This window comes from Oxyura jamaicensis, chromosome 11 (assembly GCF_011077185.1).
Source record: "Oxyura jamaicensis isolate SHBP4307 breed ruddy duck chromosome 11, BPBGC_Ojam_1.0, whole genome shotgun sequence".
NCBI lineage: Eukaryota > Metazoa > Chordata > Aves > Anseriformes > Anatidae > Oxyura > Oxyura jamaicensis.
Genome location: NC_048903.1, coordinates 6,165,536 through 6,180,167, shown reverse-complemented (window position 1 = coordinate 6,180,167; position 14,632 = coordinate 6,165,536).

The following is a 14,632-nucleotide window of genomic DNA, read 5'->3' as shown; positions in this document are numbered from 1 at the left end:
AAGTTTTGAAGGTAGGTCTTATTGGAGATGCTCTGTGTGTCTATGAATGCCCTGGTTGTTTTTCATTCCATTAGGCCAGCGTGTGGGCCCCAGAGATGTGGAGTAGTTAAGTGATGAATATTTGAGCACCTAAACATTACTTAAGGAACAAAAAGATGGGTCAGTTTCAGTAGAAAGTATTATTTTTTTAAATAAAAATCCTGTTTTTCTGTGAAAAAAATGTTCATTTTTTTTAGTTAGCTTAACTAAACTAAAATTATCTCCCAGAGGAATGCAGGAAATATTTGCAATGAGTGACCATTTACAAATGTTGTGAACTCTTTTCTCTGAACATGATTTCCAAAGTTCAAAGGAAGAATGCCCTGTTCTGGGGGTGAGTGTCCTTAAGGTGCAGTCCTTAGAGTTGCTGTTAATGTGGAAGATTGGGAAGAACCGTGAATGCAAGTTTGTTTGCATTATTCAGTGTAAAGCCATCTGTTTTTTGCTTTAATGTGAGAGGTAAAACTTGAGCAAACAGGCACACCAGCATCACTACCGTAACAAAAGTCTGCGATTTCCAAAGGGTATCAATTTCTCTTTAATACCTCCAGTAAACCAGCCAGCCTTCCCTGTCCAACTTTGGGCTCAAGACTTCTGAGCATTTCTTTTAAGGCTGTGTTATGAACTGCTGAAACGTAGGGGTTTATCATAGAAACCCCAGTGCAAGCTGAGCTCTGGCCATAGTACAATTTAAATTATTTATGCACAACGCTGTGTTCAAACCATGTGCACATTTGTCCTTGTCAGTCAACAAGTGTTCTATTAATCAAACAGGAACCCCGGCGTGTTCATTACAAAAGTAAGAACATTGAATTTGGGATGGTATTTTTAGTGCTTTTGACAGACAGGGATTATTAAGCTGTCACTCCCTCTTTTATGCCAACTCCGCTATCTTCCTCCCCTTCTTCTGCAATGCATTGTCATTTTATTATTAAGAGCACACTAATAGTTAAACAACAGGAACCCTAAACCCCTGACTCGTTCCCTGACATGACAGGTTATTTTTTCCCTCTATTCCCTGTCCAAGAACCCCTGCGGCTCTTCCCAGCATGCAGTGCTGTGTGACCCTTAACATCTGGCAGTGATTAATTGTCTTAGTGTCATAGCGATCGCCTTCCTCCCTCTGATCCTCACTTACTTTGTTCTCCCTTTTAAAGCCAGTGTGCTGGAACCTTTTCTTCCCACTTTTAAATCTGTCCAGTATCCAGGATACTGCGTGTGTCTACTGCGATACAACTTGAAAGAAACCGAAACAGTCAGTTATCTGGCCCCGAAAGTCTGGTCATGGATTCAGAGGGCTTTCTGTTCACTGAAGGGGTGTGCTTGAAAAACAGCACTAACTAGAATGACACAGATCTTGTTGAACTTGATCCGGATCTCAGGTCCCTTCTAAGCAAACAATGCAATTATGGGAAACACCATTTTCAGCAGACACAAGCGGTATTGTGTAGAAGGCTGTTGGCTGGAGCTTACACAACGTTACATAGATTAAGGGCCTGACATCCCCTGACAGCAGCTGCCCTTTGTGCTCAGCTCAGCCTCTGTTACCACGCTGCTGCGAAGGTCTCAGCCCTGGCCAGGCTGAGCTGTGCTCCCACAACTCCCACCGAGTTAGGCAGGGCTCCCCTGCAGGTACCGACGGCTGCTGCAGGAGCCTCAGCCCCGGGGTGTCCTGGGCTGCGAGCTGACAGGGAGCAAAATTCTTTGCAAGCGAATTAGATTGCTTGAGCGAAGGCTGGGGGTTCCTCCTACCACTTAAAATGCTTTCAAAACAGTAATGCAGGTGGAAGAGGAGAAGGCTGTACCGCTAAGGTGAATGTCAGATGTCCTTGCTCTACACCCAAACCTCAGGGGCCTTCCCATGTGATTTTCAAGAGTCATTTTAATTTGTGCCTCAGTTTCTTAAATGGGAAAATAACAACAGTAACAGCTTTGAGGTAGGGGACACGATAATATTTGCAGAGAACTTTATTTTTCGTGTATGAAGTATGCTAGGCAAGTACGTTTATCTGTGTGTTAAAGAGCTGCAGCCCAGCACAGGGAGCTGTGTCAGAGGGAGGAAGGAGGCCATGTTGTGCAAAAGCCTTTTGACACTGCTTAGGCTCAGGATGCCTGCGATCTCTTTGCAGTTTGGCAACTTGCTCAGGTAAATTCCTAACTGCTCTAAACTTCCATTTCCTTGCATGCAAATGGAGGATGAACTAACAGTCTTCTGTTTAACAATAACAATAAAGAAAACCCCTCTAAGACTGGCAGATAAAAGGTAGAAATAAGCAATTGTTTTAAATCCTGGTTGAATAGCAGAATACATGCACTGAACTTAAACTACTGTTGCATTTACATTTTAAGCAAAATATCTGAAAGGCAGTTTCTCCTTCACTTACCTACTGAATGCTGAGTTCAGAGCTCGCTGTCTCCCATGACAGACACTCCTGATAAATAGGTGTCTCCAGAGCACTATCATGTTCTAGCTCTCCATGTATTTCAAATAACTATCAGGCCATTTATTTTCTATTTCAAACCCAAATAGTAAAATGGAGTGCATGGCCTTTTCCAGTTGCTAAGCAACGCTCCGTACCCTGCATCCTGCATTTTGCTGTGCCATTTGGCAATTCGCACAAGATCGTGTTTGTTCATTTCCAGTCTAGTAACATTGGTTGCTATATTTCAAGTGCCAGTATAGATCAAAGTATTTCCTAGAAGGATAAACATGTTAACTGGCAGAGGGTGAATGATTAACATCAAGCACAAGCCTTTTAGTATAAAGGACTTGGCATGTCATCCTTTGGCAAAGCTATTCAAACGAATGCCATCTATACCTAGCAGATGTGCCACTGAGGAGTTATCCACTCCTTTCCCAAGTGCCGCTCGCAGTGCTGGTGGGACTGAATGAGGATGAGAGCCGTAACAGAGCCAAATGCTGTTGTCAGCTGTGGTAGTGCATCCGGAGATCTCTGCTGATTTCACTTGAGCTGCTGCAGTTTTGCATCCGTATAACTGGTGGTAGAATTATATTAAACTCCTGTTTTCTCTTCCTCTGCCCTTTAGGAACGCTTACATATGAACCAGAATCTATTGTTTGACTATTTAATGTCACTTGTCTCGGAAAAACAGTAAGTGTATGCCTAATGAAAGCTGTGAGCAGGGAGCACTCGTGCCTTGCGATAAGGCAGGACATAGCTGGCTTTTGCTGTGGTCTCTGCATTGGCAGAATTCTCCTAAAAAGTGCATGTGATGGGAATCTCCTAGTTAGCATGCAATTAGGAGATGAAGGGAGGGTTGAAAGAGTGTTGATTGGGAAATACTTTTTAAAACACGTAAGGACAGTTTTTAACAGCTGCAGATAATCTGTATTTCTCCCCTCATGTCTGTTTTGTTATCATTAGTTATTCATAGATTTGTGTGGCATCTTTAATTTGAGACTCCTGTTAGATTCTCAGTGGCATGTAATGGACTGAACTAAAGGTCAGATACTGACAAACATCATCAAAAGTTCTAGTAAATAAGGAATGGTGTGGTGCAGCGGTAAACTTGACAAGGGGTGCAAAAACTTTGACTCAGCTACAATATTTCAAACCCTATGGAAAAGCTGAGGGGAATTTAAAAGAACTCATTGTTCCTGTTGTAGAATGCTACAGGTTAGTTCCAAGAGGTGAACATTTCCCATTGCATCCTCTAAAATTAGTGGATTACCGGAGTGATTTTTACAGAACGGTATTGGCTTATCCATGCATCATTGGGAATACATTTTATAGACTTTCTCAGGATGAAAATATACCTGCCAGAGGTACTGGTGGGACCGTAAGTGCTAGAAGTGGTTTGTTAATTGAAGACATGAGCATGGTACTCTCTTGTTCATGGGGTCATCATTATCTGAACCTGATAGTGAGGCCAAAACCAGCCAGGGGATAAAGCTACTTGTACCTTTTCCCCTTGATCATATACCCTATCTCAGGCAGGGCAGTGAAGGGGAGGGTGAGGAGGAAGGTGAGGCAGATTGGCCTTGCGTGTGATCAAAGAGCAAAGGCAAGAGGCAGTTTGTTTACACTGCCAGAAATGTGTACAGCTGGGGAGAATCAGCCCTCCCGTTTCATGGCAAATAATCAGTTTCCTATTTTCTATGACAGCCATTAATGTACTACAGAGTTAGCTGCAGGCCTGTCGCTAAGGTTATTTGCTGTGACTGCTCTGCTGTTTGTCCCCACAGAGGTGAGGATCCTCCAGCAGAAGTCTGTAACAGTCAGTGGAGCAAGACTCGGTCCTGTCTGTGAGACGGGAGCCAGAGCAGCCTCCGCTCATTATCCCATAGCTGTATTGGCAGACACTTCTAACTGATCTAGAGATACATTAAAGAAGCTCTTTCTCACACACGCACAGCAGGAATGCACATAAGTCAAAGGATGGTATTTTAAAATTGACATGTACTATCTCTAACTTGTATTCCCTGTTGTTCAGTTCACTTTTTCTTAATATTGGAATCATTACACTGCTTGAAGTCCCTTAAGAATCAGTGAATTATTTAAAGTTTATGGCTCTCTTTTGCTTTTAAGGTTAAAAATTTCTACTGAACTGACTAGATCCTTTAGCCAAGCCGTGATGCTGAAGTAGTATGAAGTGAGAACAGCACCCCAGTAACACCCTAAAAGTCATGTTTCTTAAATAAGCTTTAATTTCTAAGCTGCTAAAATGTTGATTTGGGAGCTCATTAGCTGTTTCTCAGAGTGGAGTGTGTGATATTTAGAGTAGGGCTATAGTAATTGGGGTTAAAGCTAAAATTAAATGCCACGGCAAAAACATTGTTAAAAATTTAAAGCGTTTGATATAACTAATGGAGCAAAGATAACTGCTTTGTATACTCACGGCCCGGACTTGTGCAAGTATCTAATGCTGATCACACAATGTCTGTAACGTAGTGGCAGCTTTTCAACCCAGCACTTGTTTCTGAGGGTATCTCGCACTCCAGCGGGAGCACCGTGGGGGCCAAGCGGGATGGGGAGCCACACCAGCTGCTCTTTATGCTCCAGTTTAGGTGCTTTTGGTGTGTGCCTCTCTGTCTTTGCTAAGTAGAAAGGTTTTGCTCTTAACATTTGCCACTGCAACCTGTGTTTGCCACTGCCCACCTAAACCAGCCCTAAGCAGATGACACCGGTAGCTTTTTAGTGTCAACTGGTGGTTTCCCATGGCAGACACCCACGGGCGAGGAAGCAGCGAGCTGCACTTGGGGGCAGATATAGGGAGCCCTGCACCACTCCCATCAGGGGACAGCATGTGGGGAACAGTGGGGTCCTCACAGAGCTGCCCCCCACAACGTGTGTCCACCAGCAGCCCCGGGGTTGTTTGTAAGATAAATCAAAACAGCCCATCACTTTCTCTGCTCCCCTCAAAAAGCTTGCTGCTGTCCCTGATGACACCTGAGCAAAGCCCGTCGGGGAGATCTTCCTACAGAGAGAACAAGGCTGAAAAAAATAAAGATGAAGACTTGTCCCTGCCCCAGGCAGGTGCTTTGTGTGCACACTCACCCAGCGCCGTGGCCACATGTGCCTGTCCTGCGCTGCGTGGGCGTCGCTTTGGCAGACAGGAGGCAACTTCTGCTGGGAGCAGCTGCTGCTGTCTGCAGCCGGGGTGTGACTGCAGAGGCACTTGGGCATCCTCGGGCTTGGAGCGCAGGGCTCCTGGCAGCATGGAGCTGCAGGCAGTGCTCCTGCCTCCGAGCTCGGGTTATCATACTGGCTGAGGATTATGGAAACCAAATAGGGTAGCTCTTGAATTACAGCTTGAGAAGAGAGCATCTTGGGGTAATTCCTGCTGCAGCTGAGGCACTGGATTTTAAAGAAATATGGAATTTGTTACTTCCTTATTTCTTTCTATGGGAGATAGGAGTAAAAGCCTGGGGGGAACAAACAAACATACAACAAAACCAGATTATTGGCTTCCCTGAGGAGGCAAACACTGACAGCTCCACACACAGAATGTAACAGCGCTGGGGCAAGCCAGCGTGGCTGCAGGGCAGAACGGCCACCTTATGCAGGTTGTTTCCGAGGGAAAGAGAGATCTATTTTTGCATCCCATAAGAAATGAGTGATTTTCAGTGCTTGCAGTAACGAAGAATTTCCCAGAATGAAAAATTTTAAGAATTTTCTGTTTGGATATCTCCATACAAAGTATCTTGCATACTCAAATACCAATTCTGATATTTCATAGTAAATTCTCATTTAGAATGAAGCATATCATATAAAAATCTTTCTTCATAGTGTCTGTGTCAGCTTTGAATGTTACTTAGGAAAATCTCACTCAAAAACAAACAAACAAACAAAAAAAAACACTTTCATTCGAAACCATTTATAATGATTAAAATATTGCAATTAATAAATATTTTAATATATAGGAAAAGAAAAAAGAAAATTCTAGATTAGGACTACACCGTGCTGGTATTTTCAATTAAAATATTTTAAATTACAGGTTTAGGTTTGCAAAAAAATAAAAAATCTATCATTTTCAAAAAATCAAAGTATCTTTTCACTTTAAAAAAAAAAAAAAAAAAAAAAGCAGGCTGTTTTCTTTAACAAATTAAAAGCTAAATCAATTTAATCTCAGGTTGAATGAAACCTAGTTCTAATAAGTCTTCTACTTTTTCTGGAGTGTTAGGAAAATGAAAAATAAGTTATTATTTCAACTCTATTCAGGACTTTGTACCTTGTACCAAAATGTTCCTACAATTGTTCAAGTATGAGGAAAACAGTTCAGGCACAGACCACTGATGGTGCTGCCAAGTGAGGTGACATTGATATTCCAAACAGTTAGATCTAGTAATATTGCTGGGCACACTATGATTATCCTAACTCCTGAGACTGTTCAAGATTTAATATTTTTCCTGGAGCTTGGATGAAAAGCCAACCTAAATATTATTCAAATGTAAAATCTAGTAATTTGGACTGAGCCTATTGAGACATTCCAGTTTCATTTCAAGACTTTCAATGTTATAAATTCAGTTTAAACTACTTTTTTGAACATCCGAATGAAAAAGGGAACTTTCTCATTTGACAATATGTTCTTTAAATTTCAAAACCTCTCTTCTGTTTTCCCTCCCTGTTTGAACAGAAATTATTTTAAAACCAAGTTCCTTTGAGCTTTTGAATTTTTCATGAATTGGAATTTTCATGTGAAAATGCATTGTGGAAAAAAATAATCCTGGCCATCTCTGTTTAAAATCTGCATGCAATTTAAAATATAATTATCAGTAGTTTGGGTACACTTGGAATACGATCTCCAACTCACATAGAAATCAAAATACAGGTAGCAACAGATAGCAGAGAGAAAATCACAGTGAAGGAAAAAGATTGTGCTGAAGGAGGAGATAACAATCTGTAGGAAAGATAACTATTGCTGGCTGCTTTATCTTTTTCTTTCTTTCTTTCTTTCTTTTTTTTTTTTTTTTTTTTTTCTTTCCCTGCTATGTCTTTGTATTAATGCCTGAAAGATATTGTATGACCAGATAATTCTCAGATTCAGTCAGTCGCTGGCTGAATTAATTATCCTTCCAGGAAGCTTGATGCTTGCTGAAGACTGAATTTAGTCTTTTAATTTACTGCATTACAAATTGTCAGGTAACTTCCTAAAGCCATATTCTGATCTCAGTTGCATCAAAATAAAGAGTATAACCCCCTTCACTTTGCAGGAGCAACACCAAATTTATATGTCTTAATTAAGAACAGAATCTAACCCTTCATTATCTTCCTTCCTGTATGCCTTAGTCTACGCTGGAAGGAGAGCAAGCGGTGAGATGGCAGCGATGCCCAGGATAACCCAGAGCTGGTTTTTCGCTGGATTTCTGTAGTCCTTTACGTTTGATAAATCTCTCCCACTTAACCAGGCATGCGGTTCGGCCGGATGCTGGCAGCATGGCCACGGCTCCGCTCGAAGCCTAGCTGGTCCCAGAAAATGCTGTTGACTGTTCCAGGGGCTTCCTTCCTGGGGCTCCTGGAAGCTGTGCTGAGAGAACACCCACAGATTAAATCGACACTTGTGGTTTGACGAATGACCACTGCCGTACAGCATGACCCCTGGGACACCTGGCATCCCTGTGATGCTGCCCAAGTATTTCAGGCTGTACCCAGCACATTAATGTCTATGGAGACTAGCTTGGTAGCCTTAGTGAGAAAAGCTGGGATGTAGCCCCCCTTGACACTCTCAGAAATCATAAAGGTTCATGTGTAAATGCACGGTTTATATCCCCTCCAGAACATAACCTTACCAGCAAGACAAGGAAAACGTCTACCCCTTGGCAAGAGTCCCCAGTGTACTCAGGGCCATTGGCCACAGTTGTGTGTTTATGAATTCTAACAACTCCATCGTGAATGTTGTCACCAGATACCTGGGCTGTAGCCACAAGAACTACATTTCCAAATGTTTAAGCATGGTTTGCTCTTAGGAACATGCTCTCCACTCTGTTATATAGTTACTACAAACAGTGAGTTATGTGATTTTTTATTATTATTTTTTTATTTACTCCCTAATCTTTCTAGTCAAGGATGAAATATGTATGACATTACTTCCAGACTTCTGGTGTTTTGTGTGTTTTGATACTATAGAGATGGCTTTGTCTTTTTCTTAAGACCTTATGTCCTCAGATACAGAGCAGAGAGAGACAGCAGAGAGACCACCACCATTGGAGTTCGTACAGAATGTGCATCTGGCATTTCAGAAATGTTGTTTGGCCTCCTGGAGAGAAGCAGTATAGTTTTTCATCTGGAAAGTATTCAAAGGGTATTTGGTGGGAAGGAAATTTGTAGCTGTGTAATACAATTATGCAGACAAAGGTTGCATCCAAAGTGGGGTAACAGTCTGTGGGAGAGGAAAGCAGGATAAGAGAAAATAGTGATTAACTATTTTGTTGTAAAGGGTTCTGAGAGAGTTGAAGGGATAAATGGGATCAGCTCCAGGCCACAGGGACTGCAGCAGAGTAGTGGGAGCAGAACATCCCAAAGTGGGAACAGGGGGAAGAACCTTTCTCTAAACCACATAGATGTTTCCAGTACAATGTTGATAGTTAGGAAATAAGGGACGTGACAATGTTGATAATTGGGAAATAAGGGACAAGCCCAATTTTTGGCCTAAAGTACTCTGTTAGAAGTGTATATAAATAAACAAATACAATCTAAAATTCAAGTAGGTGTTGTAGGTGTTAAAAATGTAGGTTTGAATTAGTGCTATGAAGCAGAAAAGGGCAGATATTTGGAGTATTTTATTCCTTGGCTATAATTCTGCTTTGCAAATGGCACTGAGAAATATTTGACCACTCTTGTTTCCCTCAGCTATGGGGAAAACTCTGATGATTCACGGTGTAAGAAACAACATTTCTGTGTATCTCTGTAGCACTTCTGCTGTAGTAACAGCTCAGTTTCAATGTTTTGCTCAGTTTTCAGTGTTTTATAGAAACAGATGAATTTTAGTGAGATAAGAAGGTAGGAAGAGTCACCGAGTGGCCAGCCTAAAGTCGCAGAGGGAACCAAGCCATTGCGGAGCAGTTAATCTGTCCACCTAGTGATAGACTAGCCAGGCAGCCACCGGCTTGGAAACTTGCCTGTTCTGCAACCAGATCAAAGCACTGTACATGTGCTAGTTTTGCCTGCCCATTTCCAGATAAGTGTTGTCTCCTTTGCATATTGCAGGGTGTTTCTTCATTTCCCATAAGGAATCACTTCTGAGTTTGCTAAATGGAGGAAAGGGACCTCAATTCCACTCGCATAAGATCAGCTTTTTGGCAGCCATACAGCTTTCAGGAGAGAGACAGGAGAGAAAAAGGAAGCGCCCATTAGGAACAAGAAGATGTCAGGCTGTTTTAAGTGCAGGGGTTGTTCAAACAGCAGGTCCTTGTTAGAAGTGTGTAGTTTTTGGACATGTCCCTAGCCTAGGCTCTCTGCAGTACAGTAGCATTTCCAGAAATGAGTAGTGGGAGGGGATTTTGTCATGAAATCACACAACATAAGGCAATTATTAATATTATTATTTTAAATCCAAAAGCCTTTGAGTGCACAAATGGCATTATTTCTGTGTGGTTATTTTTATTACCTTATTATAAACTTTAAAAAGGCCAGGAGTTTTTTATTCTTCAGTTTTGGAGGGGAAAAAGTTGCTTCCAGGCTGAGATTTGGCATGCCAAGTCTCTGGCCAGAGCAAATTTTTAAAGCTGTATCATAAACCCCTGAAAAAAGGAGTTTATAATAGAAATGCAGACATACAGTTAATTATATCGTCATGAATGGCGCCAGTATAATTAGCTAACTTCTATATGATGCCAAGTTTTAAAGTATTTTGCTTTTATGGCACTGGATGTCAAAAGCTCTTTGTTAGTTTCTTTCATTTTTGCCTTTATTGTCTTACTGACCTGGCTCACCAGGTTAGGAAAATGGCTTGCAGATTTTTCTTCAGAGCTGAAGAACTTTTGCAGCCTCAGTGGATAGCAGAACCCTAAAACACAGGGTGTCAGAGTGGATTCCTTCCAGGGGCAGGCCGGAGGGCATCAACAGATGCAGATTACTCTGAATAACCCTGGACTTGTGGTTCCCACTGAAGGGCTGTTTGGAGACCACTGATAATCTCAGCTGAATGGGAATCTGCTAACATTGGGGCTTTACATACACTTTTAAGGTGACAGTTTTAAAGAAAGATAAAATGCAGCTGAAGGAAAGGAACATAATTTGTTTTTTAAACACAGGTTCAAAACCAGAGAAAGGTGCTAACAATAGAGCCAAGGAGTTTATGGGATGAGAAAAGCTCCTTCCTCAGGTTTCTCTTTCCAAGTATCTGTAGCCTTTTTGTAGCTCCTTGCTTTTTAAATGCTTCATAGCATTTAAACAGGGATCACGTTCACCCACCGCTGAAATCCAGCTTCCTCTGGAACAGAATACAGTAACCATCACAATAATGTTACCAGGGCTATAGTTTAGGTTGCAAAGTAAAGATGAACATGTTATTAAAGAACCAGGGGAATCTGTCAATTAGCCACACATGCTCAAATATTATTTGAATTGATAGGGATAGCTGAACACCCTAATTCACAGAAAACAATCATTGTAATTTCAGTGTCCAGGCAATGTCTGGGCCTGCGTTTTAAGCTGAATTTTCAGAAAATATTTTTTCAGTGAATTTTAAATTTTCTTTTACCACAGAATATCAGTATGCATGTAATAGTATACTTAAAGTTACTTATTTTACTAGTATTTAACATGTCCATATTTGTATGCAGATATTAAATATTTTTAATATTCATACGCTTGATATTAGTTTTCTCAATGCAGCTGATAAAGATCTGAAGGTGAAATACAGTTTCAAGTTCAAGAACATTTTCAGTTCAAATACACTGCACCCTGTAGCTGATTGCTCTTTAGGAATTGTCTAAATGTGCTGCCCTGAGGAGGTATTTTTTCTGTATGGGTGGTATATAAGGTGACCTATTAAGGCAATCCTACTACTGTTTTGTTTGATTTTTTATTTTTTATTTTTTTTAAAAAAGTGTAAGACTGAAATGGAATCATTCTTTAGTGTTTGGGCAGGTGGGCAGTCTCTCCAATCTGGTAGTCCTGCATTATCATGCCTGATGGAGTATTCTCTGCTGATCTACATTTCTTCAGAACTGCCATCTAATTCCATCTCTTCCAGTAAAATTTTCAATGCAATTCAAAAATTACAAATTGAAAAATTACTTTTAAAAGTAATTTGTTGCACAATAATCAACAACACAGCAGGAATTAACATGGGCTGTGCTGTACTTTTCAGGCAATCTTTTCCTTCTCTTGGCCCTGTGCTTGTCACCTTTCCATGACAGCTCTTCTTTTTATCATCATTTTTGGTTATATGCTATTTACTGGCCACATGGAGTTCCACACCTACTGTTATTCCATATTAAACTGATAAGGCAAAGTAATGACGTGAGCTCAGTTACCACACACTCCCTTTTTTCATGTTGGATTAGTGAAGGGCCCTCAGGTGGCTCCTTCCAGCTCCAACACGCGTGAGGAGTCCTGCTGGTTGCAGCAGAACTGCCCACGTGAGTAAGGGCTGAGGGACCGGGCACCCGGTGAGGAACAATGATTTCTGCTCTGCCAGGGGCATGTCAAGTCAGTGGCCACCAACCTCTGTAATGGAATTAATGAGGGGAAACAGTAGCCAGCACTGACAAGTTAGGATAAACTCTGCGAGCTGCAGTGCCACATTCAATTACTGGATTTCATTGTTGTTCCCCGGAGATGGGGAACCTCTGACAACCTCCATGAAAGCTGAACTGGAAAGGCTAGGAACAGAAAAAGCAAGTATGAGTAAAGCTCATGCTGGTCTCCTTTAAAAAAAAAAAAAAAAAAAAAAAAAAAAAAAACTAGCACCAAAAAAGCCCTGCCTTTCTTTTCGGTCCCTGACTCTGCTACAAAGTCTGCACTTTGCTGCCTGGCAGGAAGCGTTAAAATAAATTGCTTTCAAATGAAAAGAGAAATAAAAGTTAGGAAAACTTTTTTTTTTTTTTTTTTTTTTTTTTTAATTTTGTCTGTACTTAATTTTGTTGTTCTGTTGGAAGTGACACTTTTACATTTTGACACAAAGCATATTTTGATCTAAACTCCTTGTATAAACCAGATTGGACTATCAAGATTCCTGGGCCTGCTTTAAAAAAATAAGACCTAAGGCATCTTTTTTCCATTCCAAATAAGGGCATTTACTAGTAAAGGAACCAGAGAATTAGTCCAAAGAGTGCAAAAGACGTTTTGATGCCAATGGTATTTTATTCCATAGAGTACTTCACTCGACCATAGATTCCAACACATATGAGCAAAATAGCAGCCTGGAGGAATGATTCATGTGGAATTATTTAATTCTGCTCAGCAGAGTGCTACTTTTAGCTGGGAAAAACGTTCTCATAGACTGGTAGGCAACAGAATATCCAGTACAAAGCCAAATGACATCACCGGCTTCTCTGTGTAACAAAAGGCCAATGGCATCCCCCCTTGCTGAGTGAAAATTAGCAGCAGGTCTTTGCACAGTGCACATACTTTGCGAGGAGGGAATTGTGTCATTGTTATTTGCTATTTCCGCAAGTTGACACTTATCTTGTAAGCACATCAACTGTTTGCTTTAGCTCCACAAGCCATTTCCTATACATTATATCAGTTAGTCATGCTGTTCTGCATTGTGTGCAGAAGAGGTTAAATTCCACATGTAAGGAAATCAAGGAACAACTACCTAAATAACTACATAAGAACAACTACGAATTTCTTAAAAAGTGACTGTGTGGGTAAACTGATTAAGGCTTTTGCTTCTACTGCATTTGAAGCCAGATGAGCATATCAAACTCTTAGACTTCTTAAAGGAAATTAAACCAATTCAAATTCTGCCAAGTTACTAAGTTAAAATTGCACCTTTTCTCATTTTTCTTCCCCAAAAGTACACAGTTATGTGAACAGTGGAAGACACCAGCTCCTTTTCACATATATTCCCATATGTAAAGAAATACATTTTTATAATCATTGCATATTAGCAGACACTGCCCACTTTTATTAACAAACGTTTGTCTGCTGCATCGTGGCTGGGGAATTGCTTTATCCTTGCTAGGGAATTGTATATCTTCTACTTTTTTTTAATTATTATTTTTTTTTTTTTTCCCAGTTCTGATGTCATTGAGGCTTTGGATTTGGTTTTGTCATTTGTATTTATTTAATTAGAGCTATACTGTCATGCAGCGCTCCACTGTACATCTGAGACTTTGGTAAACAGAACTGTAACTCCTCAAGCACAAGGGGAAAATAAGAGGGGGGATAAAAAGCAGGACTATAATGAAATACTACATTCTTTGGCAAATACTAATGAATATTTTATACTGCTTGGTTTAAAACATAATATTGCAAGATTCTGTTAGAGGGCTAGAATATATGGTGGGTTTCTTGTTGTTGTTTGTTTTGTTTGTTGTTTGTTTGTTTGCTTGTTTGTTTGTTTCCATCTCATCTGTCTTTGTGCTATAGTAGGATCCTGAAAAAAATAAATTCACCTGATCCATGGTTGGATTCAAATTCATTAGTCAAGATTTTCAGATTTGGATTTCTGCAATTGAAACAGTTCAAATATTCATTAACATCACTGCTCTTCAACTTTTCTTTACTTTTAAATATCCCAGGACAATACTATAAAATCCTCATGGAGAGAAATGTAAAAATTTATGGCTTCAATTCACCAAACACTTAAGCAAGTGCTTAATTTAAAACATATGGATAATCCAAATTTGCTTCAGTCATTGGCTTCTGGAGTAGAGCCAATACATTTGGAATGCATCCTGCATATTTATTCTACTATATACATGATTTTATCACGTGTGTGAAGTTGCTTGTGATTAAATTTGTCAATTACAGTAATTGGATTGAAATTTAACCTGAGAAAAATTTTCAGTGCAACTAGCATTTGAGGCAAATTTTTTTTTTCTTTCTTGAATAATAATAAAAAAAAATAATCTAAGTAAAAACAATTGGATTTGTTGGCTGAGATATTAACCTGATACTCAATCTGATTCTTAAGTGTACTAGAAATATCTGGAGAAACTGCATCCAATTTTCTCACC